Source organism: Gossypium arboreum, chromosome 4, assembly GCF_025698485.1.
Source record: "Gossypium arboreum isolate Shixiya-1 chromosome 4, ASM2569848v2, whole genome shotgun sequence".
NCBI lineage: Eukaryota > Viridiplantae > Streptophyta > Magnoliopsida > Malvales > Malvaceae > Gossypium > Gossypium arboreum.
In genome coordinates this window covers 65,853,533-65,867,948 of record NC_069073.1, presented here as the reverse complement: position 1 = coordinate 65,867,948, position 14,416 = coordinate 65,853,533, and positions in this window count along the sequence as shown.

The following is a 14,416-nucleotide window of genomic DNA, read 5'->3' as shown; positions in this document are numbered from 1 at the left end:
GTAGAAATTGAAAAAGTTTTAAATTGGACCAAGTCTTGGTAACTTGGGGAATATTTGTGTGCATGCGATCGAGTTTGGTAATACCTCGTATTCCACTCCAGCATGGGTTACAGGTATGAGGTGCTACAGTAAATATTACAACTCTATTATTATTATGCATTAAATTATTGATATTGCTGAAATGCTCGATTTTGTTACGAATATGCATGATGAAATTTGATGTAGTGAGACTCCTAGTTAAACCGTGGAAATAGATCGGATATCCATGCCGTGATACAACGGGTATGTGAGCTAGTGTAAAACCATGTTTGGAACATGACATCGGCATTATATGAGAGCTAGTGTAAGAACATGTCTGGGACATGGCATTAGCCTCGAAATGTGAGCCAATGTAAGACCATGTTTGGAACATGGCATCGACATTGATAAGAGAGCTAGTGTAAGACCATGTTTGGAACATGGCATAGGCACCGATATATGAGAGCCAGTATAAGACCATGTTTGGGACATGGTGTGACAACCCTAATTAGACCCTGGTCGGAATGTGGTTTCGAGACCACATTACCGAGCCAAAAATTTATTTTTGTGTTTTAATTACATAAATTTTTGTGTGACAAAGTGAATATATGAGAAATTAAATGCTTAATATTAGCTTTAGGAATGTGAATTAATTAAAAGGACCTAGTTGACGAAGTTAGAAAAGATGATAGATGAATTATAAGGAGTAATTAATAATAGGAGAGGAAGCATGGCTTTGCATGTCAAATTACCCATAAAATACATGGTGGCGGCCAAGGAGTGATGATGCTCCACTCATTCTAATTTAATATGTTTTTTAGTTAAAAATGATGGGAATAATAATAGGAAAGTGAACAAAAAAAAAGGGGGTGTTCATACTTGCCATCTCCTAGCCGAAAAACCAAGAAAAAGAAAGGGAGAAAAATTTTGAAGAAGTTCAGCCATTGCTTGTATCTAGGAGGAGTGTTTGATGTTGTGGCATGAAAATGAGGGAGTTTGAATGCTTAATAAGGAGGGAAGAAGGAGTGTTCATGTTTTCTTTCTTTTGCAATTGTCGTAACTAGAGGAAAAAGAGGAAGCAAGATTCGCCAAGGTGGTCCTTTAGATCAAGGTATGTTCAATGATATTTTGGAAGTTTACACAACCTTTGGGTGATGAGTCTAAATTCTATCTATCCCATGGTTGGATTTGGGGTTGTCGGAGAGTTAGGCTTTGACTAAGAAGCTTAAAAGTTTTAGTTGATACCTTGATGCTATTAACATGTTAGTTATATGTATGTGTTAAATTGCTTGTTATGTTAGCATGAAAGTTGAAGTTGTTAAGTCACTTTGTTGGAGGTGCGAATTTAGGAATAAGAAGAGAATGAGTATTCGCTAACATGGTTGAAAGGTGGATGTGCCGGTTTTTAGATTTAGACTATGAGAATGGCTATAATGGGCATTAAGATGTGGAACTTAAGAAATGTAGTTATATGTGGATTTACATGATGTTACAAATAGATGTGAAAATATGCTAGATTAGGAAAATTCGATCAAGTGTTCATGAGATGAAATTAGATGTTTAAATGATGTTATAGTTGACATTGTACATACATTCGCCATCTAATTGAGTATGAAGGTGGTGTTAAATCTAATTGTGATGCCCATTCGGAAGTGTATATATATATATACATAAGTATGCCCATTCGTGAGGTTACCTTTGATTATGTGTATAATCGACTAAATGGGTAATTAGTGAGGATGGTTGCGAATATACTAACATACATATGCATGTGTAATTGGATTATAAATATTTAGCAAGGTGGTTAAACTAGTTGATTTATTGATTAAGCTCAAGGAGTTAAAGGAGGAGAATCAAGCAAAGGCAAAGAAAAGATCATCGAGTAGCCGAGTTGGAACCGTCTTACCCAACACAAGTTAAGTCATTAAGCATATATTTTGTATTAATTTAAATGGTCATAACGTCTATGTAATGATGCTGAATGGAATGATAAATATATATATATACATGTATGCATGGGGTGATGAAAGTATTGAATGAAAAAGAAAAGAGGTGAGATGTCTTGAGTTGTTGGTTTCGGCACTAAGTGTGCGGTGTAAATATTCATGATCATGAGATTGGCACTAAGTGTGCGGGTTCAAATTGTATAGCACTAAGTGTGCGAAGTTTGATTATATAGCACTAAGTGTGCATGTTCGACTATTAAGCACTAAGTGTGCGGGCTTATTATACATTCTCTAATAAATATACATGCTCTAAGTGTGCGGCCTTATCGAGTTAATCATGGATGCTGCACGAGTAAACACCTTGAGCTCATGAGGAATAGACATTTTATTTATATTTGGGATTGAGCTTGGTAAGTCTTGAACCTATGTGGTGATTATACTTGAAGATAAATGCATCCAATGTCATATGGTGTAATGTATGAAATATCAAAGTAGGGCTTGGTATGAGATCGAACCGAAATGCCTAAGGAATTATAGCACGCTTTGGGTATGGATGGAGGATTTTAATCCGCATTATTTATTTTCTCTTATGATATATTATTACTGAACGGCAATGTAATGCTTATGACTTCTTGAGTTATATACTCACTCGGTGTTTTCTTGTCACCTACTTTAGGTTTCTTGGACTCGTCTTTTGTGTGCTCTCGGATGTCATCAAGTCATCACACCGCTAGCAACTTTTGGTATCTTCTTTTTAGTCGGTCTAGGAGAACATTTCGACATGTATAGGCTAATATGTTTTGTTGAAATTTGATATGTAAACTTTTAGCCATGCGAAAATGGCATAAATGTTCGGTTGGATTTGGTTCTATAATGTTAGGTCGCAAGTCTTGGTAATTTGATTTTTATGCCATATGTCATGGTTGATTATTTTTGGTGTTAAAATTCATGATATGGCAATAGTGTAGTAGGGAGATGTTTGACAATGATTAGCCTTTGGCATGGCTAGTCATGATCATAATATGTGATATGTAAGATGAATTACTAGTTAGATCAAGGAGAAATCACGAAATAGGCATAGTTGCTTTAGTCACAGATGCTGGCAGCAGCAGTGACGTGAGATTGAAAAAAATCACTAAAAATAGTAGGAATGGAATTAAATAATGAATAAATTATTTAATCGAAGCTCGATGAGTCTATTTTCATATAGAAGAAACGAAATGACCATATGAGCTGTATGTTAGGAGATAATTAAACTCTTGTGAAACAGGGCCAGAGCTATTTCTGGATCCCCTGTCCCGACTTCAGAAATTCACCCTAAATTAATCAGAGACAATTAGAAGTCATGCTTTATATGTATAGATTCCCTTTTGAGTCTAGTTTCATTAGAAACCAACGAAATAAGTATTGGAGCTCTGTAAAGGGAGATATCTAAGTCGTAATGCACAAGGGTCAGAGTAGTTGAACCCAGGAACAGGGACAACTTTAACCAATAAACTGTACCAATTGGCCTGGCCAAAAATTCTACAAAAATTCTACCATATAGATATATGAGTCTAGTTCCGGGGAAAATTTATGGAACTGGATTTCGAGTTTCAGAACTCAAGATATGGTTTTTAATGCGACTCATACACAGATTGGCAGCTTGTCTGGGAAATTTCTAATAAGTGGTTTGAAGTCTGTTAACACCTCGTGTTCGACTCCGGCGACGGTCTCGGGTTCGGGGTGTTACAATTTAATTGGTATCAGAGCTATGGTTTAGTCGGTTCTAGGACTACCATAGCACGTATGAGTCTACCTATACATTCCTTAATGTTAATGTTTAAATGTGTGATGACTTCTGACGGTTAAAATTTTTGTTTTGATTAGTAAATGGATCCCGGTGTAGAGAGAACCTTGGCGGATGACGTTGAAAGTGTAGCGGCTGCTCCTACACAAGGGACGCCACTGTTGAACCTCGGTCATCTGCGAATAATCAAGGTGAGGGGCTAAACAAGCCTTCTTTACCATGATGAATGAGTGGGTCGCATAATATGCCCGAACCAATCCTATTGTCCAACAATTCCGAATTTGAATAATCCACCCCAAGAGCCCGTAATGCCATCGCCATCGATCCTGTGAGGCTGAGTAAGCCACCAGAGACTTGATTAGGAAGCACGGGCTGAGGAGTTCAGGCCATAGTTACTGATGATGCCGAAAGGGCCAAGTTCGCTTGATAACACCATTCGGTGTTTGATGAAATCATGCACACCGATGAATGTCTAAAGTGTGCTATATCCTTGTTGCGGGACTCGACCTACTATTGGTGGAGGACCTGGATTTCCATAGTCCCAAACGAACGAGTTACTTGGGATTTCTTTCAAACGGAATTTTGAAAGAAGTATATTAGTCAACGGTTCATCGATCAAAAACGTAAGGAATTCTTGGAACTCAAGCAAGGCCGTATGACAGTATCTGAATACGAACATGAGTTCGTAAGACTCAGTCGGTATGCCCGGGAGTGTGTGGCCGATGAGGTTGCTATGTGCAAAAGGTTTGAAGAAGGATTAAATGAAGATTTAAAGCTACTAGTGGGTATTTTGGAGATAAAGGAGTTCGTAACACTAGTCGAACGAGCCTGCAAGGCGGAAGAACTTGGAAAGGAGAAGAAGAAGGCTGAATTTAAAGCTAGAGACTATCGTAAAAGATCGACGGGTAAAGCTCCATTCTCGGCTGTAAAGAAGTTCAGGGAGGACACTAGTAAGTCAAGGACGACTGTGGGAATTTCCATCAGAGCACGACCATCGACGGACTCCCGAGCTACTTCGGTAGCTAGTGTGGGCAATAATCGTCAAGAGAACCTGAATGCCCCCAATGTGGAAGACGACACCTAGGTGAATGTTGGGGTAAGTCTACTAACAGGGCCTGTTACGGATGCGGTTCGAAGGACCACTTCATTAGAGATTGCATGGAGCTTGATGAGAAGAATAAGATGCAAGGTGCAAGACCTAGTGGAGTGACAACTAGAGGTAGACCACCGAGAATTTTAGGAGGTAGGGTGGTAGTCGAGAGGGCCTCGATACTACTGTTCGAGCCGAGACCCGTACTCTGCTAGAGCATATGCCATTCAAGCACTAGAGGAGGCATCCTCCCCGACGTCATCATGGTACTTTCACTCTCTTTGATACTAATGTGATTGCATTGATTGACCCCGGCTCTACTCATTCATATGTATGTGAAACCTTAGCATCCAAGAAGACTCTACCGTTGAGTCTATCGAGTTCGTAATTCGAGTGTCAAACCCTTTGGGTCAATACGTACTTGTTGATAAAGTGTAAGAGATGCCTCTAATAATCCGAGAATCGCTTTTCGGCCGATTTGATGCTTTTACCGCTTGACGAATTTGATGTCATTCTTGGTATGGATTGGTTGATCGTACATGATGCGCGGTGAACCGCAAAAGAAAAACCATCGATTTGAGGAGTGCACATGATGAGGTAGTCCGAGTTGAGTCTACCGATTTGAAGGGGTGCCAGCGATAATATCTTCAATGACCGCCGAGATATGTGAAAAGGGTGTGAAACATACCTTGCGTATGTATTTGATAGCAAAGAGATGGAAAGGAAACTTGAATCATACCGATGGTTTGTGAGTATTCGGATGTTTTTCCGAGGAGTTACCGGGTTGCTACCGGTTCGAGAGGTGGAATTCGGCATCGAGATTGTACCTGGTTCCACGCCAATCTCAATAGCCCCGTATCGTATGGCATTAACGGAATTAAAGGAATTGAAAGTTCAATTGCAAGAATTGATGGATAGAGGTTTCGCTCGACCGAGTTTTTCTCCATGGGGCGCACCCGTATTGTTTGTGAAAAAGAAGGATGGAACCATGAGATTGTGCATCTACTATCGTCAGTTGAATAAAGTGACCATAAAGAATAAATACCCGTTGCCACATATTGATGATTTGTTTGATCAATTAAAGGGAGCCTCAGTATTTTCCAAGATAGATTTGAGATCTGGTTATTATCAGTTGAGGGTTCGAGACTCGGACATACCCAAAACCGCTTTTAGAACGAGGTACGGTCACTACGAATTCTTAGTGATGCAGTTTGGTCTCACTAATGCCCCTGCGGTATTTATGGATTTAATGAATTGAGTATTCAGGCCATACTTGGATCGATTTGTGGTTGTGTTTATTGATGATATTTTAGTTTATTCACAAGGTGAAGCCGAACACGCCGAGCATTTGAGGTTAGTATTACAGATTTTGTGAGACAAGCAGTTATACGCAAAATTCAGTAAATGTGAATTTTGGTTGAAAGAGGTTAGCTTTTTGGGGCACGTGGTGTCCGCATCAGGTGTTAGAGTGGATCCGAACAAAATTTCAGCCATACTCGATTGGAAACCTCCGAGGAATGTTACTGAAGTTAGGAGCTTTTTGGGACTTGCTGGATACTACCGATGGTTTGTAAGGGGTTTCTCGATGATAGCTGCACCATTGACGAAACTACTCCAAAAAGATGTTGAGTTTGAATGGACAGAAAACTGTCAGAAGAGTTTCGATCGACTAAAGACCTGTTTAACCGAAGCTCCAGTGCTAGTACAACCGGAGTCCGGCAAAGAGTTTGTCATTTATAGTGATGCATCCTTACTTAGGCTAGGTTGTGTGTTGATGCAAGAAGGTCGAGTTGTGGCTTACGCGTCGAGACAATTAAAGCCGCATGAGAGAAACTATCCGACCCATGATCTTGAATTAGCGGCCATAGTGTTCGCCCTAAAAATATGGCGGCATTACTTGTTTAGGGAAATGTGTCATATTTATTCGGACCACAAAAGTCTTAAATATTTGATGACTCAAAGAGATCTAAATCTGCGACAAAGACGTTGGCTTGAGTTGTTGAAAGACTATGAACTTGTTATTGATTATCACCCGGGAAAGGCTAACGTGGTTGCCGATGCTTTAAGTCAGAAAGCACTGTTTGCTTTGAGAGCGGTGAATGCTCACTTGTCCGTCTCACCCGATGGGGTGCTAGTAGCTGAATTAGAGGCCAAACCATTATTGATTCATCAAATACTTGAATCCCAGAAAGTCGACGCTGAATTGGTCACTAAACGAGCTGAATGTGCTTCGAATGAGGAATCGGAGTTTCGATTGACGACAATGATTGCTTGACGCTCAGAGGTCGATTATGTGTTCCAAGAAATTGAACTTATTTCGATGATTTTGGACGAGGCTCACAAGAGTCGAATGTCGGTCCACCTGTAGTACTAAAATGTACAATGACCAAACGTCAATTTTGGTGGCCCGATTAAACGAGACATTTCGAATTTGTTTCAAGGTGTTTGATATGCCAACAAGTAAAAGCGGAACATCAAGTGCCGTCGGGATTACTTCAGCCGATCATGATACCCGAATGGAAGTGGAATCGGGTAACGATGGATTTTGTATCTGGATTGCCATTGTCATCAAGCAAGAAAGATGCAATCTGGGTTATTGTTGATAGATTGACCAAGTCTGCTCATTTTATCCCTGTTCGTACAGATTTTTCGCTCGATAAATTGGCAGAATTATACATCTCCCAAATTGTTCGATTGCATGGGGTACCTATTTCTATCATGTCGGATAGAGACCCAAGATTTACATCACGATTTTGGAAAAAGTTACAACAAGCGTTGGGTACTGAGATGCATTTTAGCACCGCATTTTATCCCCAGACTGATGGCCAATCTGAACGAATAATTCAGATACTCGAGGATATGTTGAGATGTTGCGTCTTAGAGTTTTGTGGTTCATGGGAAAGATATTTGCCTTTGATTGAATTCGCTTACAACAATAGCTTTCAATCAAGCATTAAGATGGCACCTTACGAGGCCTTATACGGTCGTAAATGCCGCACCCCATTATTTTGGTGAACTTAGTGAAAGTAAAATTTTGGGGTTGATTTGATTAAGGATGCCGAGCGAAAGTTCGAGTAATTCGTGAAAGTTTGAAAGCCGCTTCGGATCGTCAAAAGTCGTATGTGGATTCGAAAAGAAAAGACATTGAATATCAGGTTGGAGACAAAGTATTTCTCAAAGTTTCACCCTAGAAGAAGGTGCTTAGATTTGGTCGTAAGGGCAAACTAAGTCCGAGGTTCGTCGGTCCGTATGAAGTATCCGAACGAGTTGGACCAGTTGCATACCGATTAATTTTGCCCCCTGAGCTTGAAAAAATTCACAACGTTTTCCATGTCTTGATGCTTCGACGATATAGGTCCGACCCGTCGCACGTAATCACTCCATCTGAGATCGAGATTCAGCCTAACTTGAGTTATGAAGAAGAACCGATTTGCCTTTTGATGCGTGAAGTAAAAGAGTTGCGAAATAAGAAAATCCCATTAGTGAAGGTGTTGTGGCATAAACACAGAATTGAAGAAGCCACTTGGGAACTTGAGGACTCTATGAAGGATCGATATCCAAAATTATTCACCGGTAAGATTTTCGGGACGAAAATTTCTTATGTAGGGAGAGTTGTGACAACCCTAATTAGACCACGGTCGGAATGTGGTTTCGAGACCACATTCTTGAGCCAAAATTTATTTTGTGTTTTAATTACATAAATTTTTGTGTGACGGTGAATATATGAGAAATTAAATGCTTAATATTAGCTTTAGGAATGTGAATTAATTGAAAAAGACCTAGTTGACGAAGTTAGAAAAGATGATAGATGAATTATAAGGAGTAATTAATAATAGGGAGAGGAAGCATGGCTTTGCATGTCAAATTACCCATAAAATACATGGTGGCGGCCAAGGAGTGATGATGCTCCACTCATTCTAATTTAATATATTTTTTAGTTAACAAATGATGGGAATAATAATAGGAAAGTGAACAAAAAAAGGGGTGTTCATACTTGCCATCTCCTAGCCGAAAAACCAAGAAAAGAAAGGAGAAAAATTTTGAAGAAGTTCGCCATTGCTTGTATCTAGGAGGAGTGTTTGATGTTGTGGCATGAAAATGAGGGAGTTTGAATGCTTCATAAGAAGGGAAGAAGGAGTGTTCATGTTTTTTTTCTTTTGCAATTGTCATAACTAGAGGAAGAAGAGGAAGCAAGATTCGGCCAAGGTGGTCCTTTAGATCAAGGTATGTTCAATGATATTTTTGGAAGTTTACACAACCTTTGGGTGATGAGTCTAAATTCTATCTATCCCATGGTTGGATTTGGGGTTGTCGGAGAGTTAGGCTTTGACTAAGAAGCTTAAAATTTTAGTTGATACCTTGATGCTATTAACATGTTAGTTATATGTATGTGTTAAATTGCTTGTTATGTTAGCATGAAAGTTGAAGTTGTTAAGTCACTTTGTTGGAAGTGCCGAATTTAGGACTAAGAAGAGAATGAGTATTCGCTAACATGGTTGAAAGGTGGATGTGCCGATTTTTTAGATTTAGACTATGAGAATGGCTATAATGGGCATTAAGATGTGGAACTTAAGAAATGTAGTTATATGTGGATTTACATGATGTTACAAATAGATGTGAAAATATGCTAGATTAGGAAAATTCGATCAAGTGTTCATGAGATGAAATTAGATGTTTAAATGATGTTATAGTTGACATTGTACATACATTCGGCCATCTAATTGAGTATGAAGGTGGTGTTAAATCTAATTGTGATGCCCATTCGGAAGTGTATATATATATATATACATAAGTATGCCCATTCGTGAGGTTACCTTTGATTATGTGTATAATCGACTAAATGGGTAATTAGTGAGGATGGTTGCGAATATACTAACATACATATGCATGTGTAATTGGATTATATATATTTAGCAAGGTGGTTAAACTAGTTGATTTATTGATTAAGCTCAAGGAGTTAAAGGAGGAGAATCAAGCAAAGGCAAAGAAAAGATTATCAAGTAGCCAAGTTGGAACCGTCTTACCCAACACAAGGTAAGTCATTAAGCATATATTTTGTATTAATTTAAATGGTCATAACGTCTATGTAATGATGCTGAATGGAATGATAAATATATATATACATGTATGCATGGGGTGATGAAAGTATTGAATGAAAAAGAAAAGAGGTGAGATGTACTGAGTTGTTGGTTTCGGCACTAAGTGTGCGGGTGTAAACATTCTTGATCATGAGATTGGCACTAAGTGTGCGGGTTCAAATTGTATAGCACTAAGTGTGCGAGTTTGATTATATAGCACTAAGTGTGCGAGTTCGACTATTAAGCACTAAGTGTGCTGGCTTATTATACATTCTCTAATAAATATACATGCTCTAAGTGTGCGGCCTTATCGAGTCAATCATGGACAATGATGCGAGTAAACACCTTGAGCTCATGAGGAATAGACATTTTATTTATATTTGGGATTGAGCTTGGTAAGTCTTGAACCTATGTGGTGATTATACTTGAAGATAAATGCATCCAATGTCATATGGTGTAATGTATGAAATATCAAAGTAGGGCTTGGTATGAGATCGAACCGAAATGCCTAAGGAATTATAGCACGCTTTGGGTATGGATGGAGGATTTTAATCCCGCATTATTTATTTTCTCTTATGATATATTATTACTGAACGGCAATGTAATGCTTATGACTTCTCGAGTTATATACTCACTCGGTGTTTGCTTGTCACCTACTTTAGGTTTCTTGGACTCATCTTTTTGCGTGCTCAGGATCACATCAAGTCATCACACCACTAGCAACTTTTGGTATCTTCTTTTTAGTCGGTCTAGGAGAACATTTCGACATGTATAGGCTAATATGTTTTGTTGAAATTTGGTATGTAAACTTTTAGCCATGCGAAAATGGCATAAATGTTCGGTTGGATTTGGTTCTATAATGTTAGGTCGCAAGTCTTGGTAATTCGATTTTTATGCCATATGTCATGGTTGATTATTTTGGTGTTAAAATTCATGATATGGCAATAGTGTAGTAGGGAGATGTTTGAAAATGATTAGCCTTTGGCATGGCTAGTCATGATCATAATTTGTGATATGTATGATGAATTACTAGTTAGATCAAGGAGAAATCACGAAATAGGCATAGTTGCTTTAGTAATGATCTTTGGCGATGCAGATGACGTGAGATTGAAAAAATCACTAAAAATAGTAGGAATGGAATTAAATAATGAATAAATTATGTCATCGAAGCTCGATGAGTCTATTTTCATATAGAAGAAACGAAACGACCATATGAGCTATATGTTAGGAGATAATTAAACTCTTGTGAAATAGGGCCAGAGTGATTTCTGGATCCCCTATCCCGACTTTAGAAATTCACCCTAAATTAATCAGAGACAATTAGAAGTCATGCTTTATATGTATAGATTTCCTTTTGAGTCTAGTTTCATTAGAAACCAACGGAATAAGTATTGGAGCTCTGTAAAGGGAGATATCTAAGTCGTAATGCACAAGGGTCAGAGTAGTCGAACCCAGGAACAGGGACGACTTTAACCTATAAAATGTACCAATTGGCCCAGCCAAAAATTCTACAAAAATTCTACTATATAGATATATGAGTCTAGTTCAGGGGAAAATTTACGGAACTGGATTTCTAGTTTCAGAACTCAAGATATGATTTTTAATGCGACTCATATGCAGATTGGCAGCTTGTCTGGGAAATTTCTAATAAGTGGTTTGAAGTCTGTTAACACCTCGTGTTCGACTCCGGCGACGGTCTCGGGTTCGGGGTGTTACACATGGCATCGGCATCTTACCCTTTTGTATGAGGCTTATCGGGTATCCATTTACTATTCCAACCAGTTCAACGGGTAATTTAAAGGTTATATCAAGATTGAGAAAAGTTATGATTACGTTGCAAGTGGTACAGGTACCTACATGAAACTCATGAGAATGAGCTCGGGTTATGTGTATGAATAGTAAGGATGAAATGAGTAAGTTATGCCTATAGTCATTCAAGAAACTTGTACAAGCATATGATATGTTATGAGTATGATGTTACTTGGCAAAGTAATGTTAATTATTTACTTATAACTTACTAAGCTTTATGCTTACTCCCTCTCTTTTCCATTTTCTTATAGAGCCACCAAGCTAGCATCAGGAATCAAGGGATGTCGGAGGCATCGATCACACTATCACCTAAAGCTTTTGGTATAGCTAGTTTAAATATTTTGAGTTTGTCATGTATAGGGACTTGTTCTTTTTGTTTAGTGTCATGTTAGTTTAGCCACAAGTGTTGGCTCATATGGATGTGATATTCATTTTGTATAGGCCATTAATGTTGGCTAATATTGATTACTATTAAATGCATTTGATGAAAATTCTCATAGATGTGGCAGTTTTGGTTATATGTGTTTATGCTTGGATTGGAGATGTTTGATGTTGTGTAGGTCGGTGCAAGTAAGGGTGGCAAAAAGGCTTGGTAGATAGCCTTGATTTTGTCCACACGGACAGACACACGATCGTGTGTCTAGGCCGTGTGTGACACACGGTCTGCCCCATGGGCGTGTAGTCAGGCCGTGTGTTCCCTGCACCTAAATTTGGTAAAACAGAATGCCCAGTAGTAACCACACTGGTGGAGACACGACTGTGTGTCCCAACCATGTAGAGGACACGACCTCGTACACAGGCGTGTACCATGGCCGTGTGCCCCTAAAGGGTTGCTGACGTCAGAAACATAATGTCAAGGTTTTTGTACACGAGCGTGTCATGGCCGTGTGAAGGACACGGGCTATGGACATGAGCATGTGCCAAGCCGTGTAAAAACCCCTGTAGGGTAGAATCAAGAAATAAATTAGCACGGGCTAGGGACACGGGCGTGTCCAGATATGTTTAGGCTGTATGAGCCACACGGGCCTTCAACATGGCCATGTTAAGAAGACACACGGGCGTGTCGCCCTTTCACACGGGCGTGTGGCCCTGTCTGCTTTGAAATTTTACAATGTTTTCTAAAGTGTTTAGTTTATTCCCAAACTATTTCCAAAGCGCGTTTTGGGCCTCGTATGCCTATATTAGGGTCGTTAAGAAGAAGTTTGAAAGTTTTAACTTGAGCAAAAGTTTATGACCCGAAAATGTTTGCATGTACGTGTTCAAGTCCGGTAACACCTTGTACCTTGTTACGGCATCGAACTCAGGTAAGGGGTGTTACAATAATGGCTTGAAATGTTATTTTGTAATCTAGCCATTGGGATGGCTATTTATGGTTTATTTTGGTATGACTAAGTAGATTATTATGATATATATATATACACATGTGTGATGTTATGAATATGTTATCAAAGGTTGCTATTGCCTAAGGTAATCCAAGGTAAGTTTACAACCACATATGCATGTAATGGTATGCTATGATGAATGATAGAATTGCCTATTTTGAATGCTTGGATTGGTTGGTATTGGATGTGTGTTTCATGTGCAGGTCTTTGGTGACAATTTGGGTGATAAATAGAGCTAGAAATAGCTCTATTTTGTCCACACGGGTAGACACATAGGCGTGTGTCTAGACCGTGTGTGACACACAGCCCCGTAACATGGGTATGTGGTTAGGCTGTGTGTCCCTTGCACCTTAATTTTAAGAAACAGAATGCTCAGAATTGGGCACACAGGCAGAGACACGGGCATGTGTCTTAGCCGTGTGTGCCACAGGGGCATATGTCTTGGCCATGTGAAACCTACACCTAATTTCGAATTGAATTAATTAACAACAAGGCCTAGCACACGGGGCATGTGGCGTGGCCGTGTGTGCAAGACAGAGAGTTACACGGTGTCCAACATGGCCTCCAGCACGGGCGTGTCCTAGGGTCACACGGGCGTGTCCCTTGGACCACACGGGTGTGTGAGCCCTGCATATTGGAAATATTTTGTAATTTCGTGAAAAATTCTTAGAGGTCCCAATTAGGTCCCGATTCGATTCTAATGCTCGTATTGGGCCTCGAGGGCCCGATCAATGTACGTTATGGATGATATCAGTAAATGAATAGGAATTTACATAGATTAATGGAAAATGTTCTTAATGTTCTGGTAATGCTCCAAAACCCTATTTCGGCAACGGGTACAGGTTGAGGGTGTTACAGTAGCCTTCTCAATTTAGCCATAATATCTAGGCCAGGTTTGGGAGGTTATATCCGTCACCTCGGGTTGCCAAACAATGGTGTTTTCCATAATATTATTATTCATTCATCCCTGGTTGCCTGTCGACGATGACTCAACATGTACATTATACGACCCCGGGTTGCCTGACAATGATAGATTGAAATCAATATTTTGACCCTATGGCATGCCAACTATATTCAACTATGTTTGAACAGCTAATAGAGTAACCAATTTTCCAATTTCATTATATGATTCAATTCATATTCCAACATTCTCCATTTATCATCAGTTCACAATTTCATTACATTTTATAGCATGTTTTAGTTAGTTTTCAGACCACATATCACATTCCAATCAAATCATGCTATTTTCTATTTTATTCAATTCAATCCACTATTTCGATATCCAATCTCAATCATAGCAATTC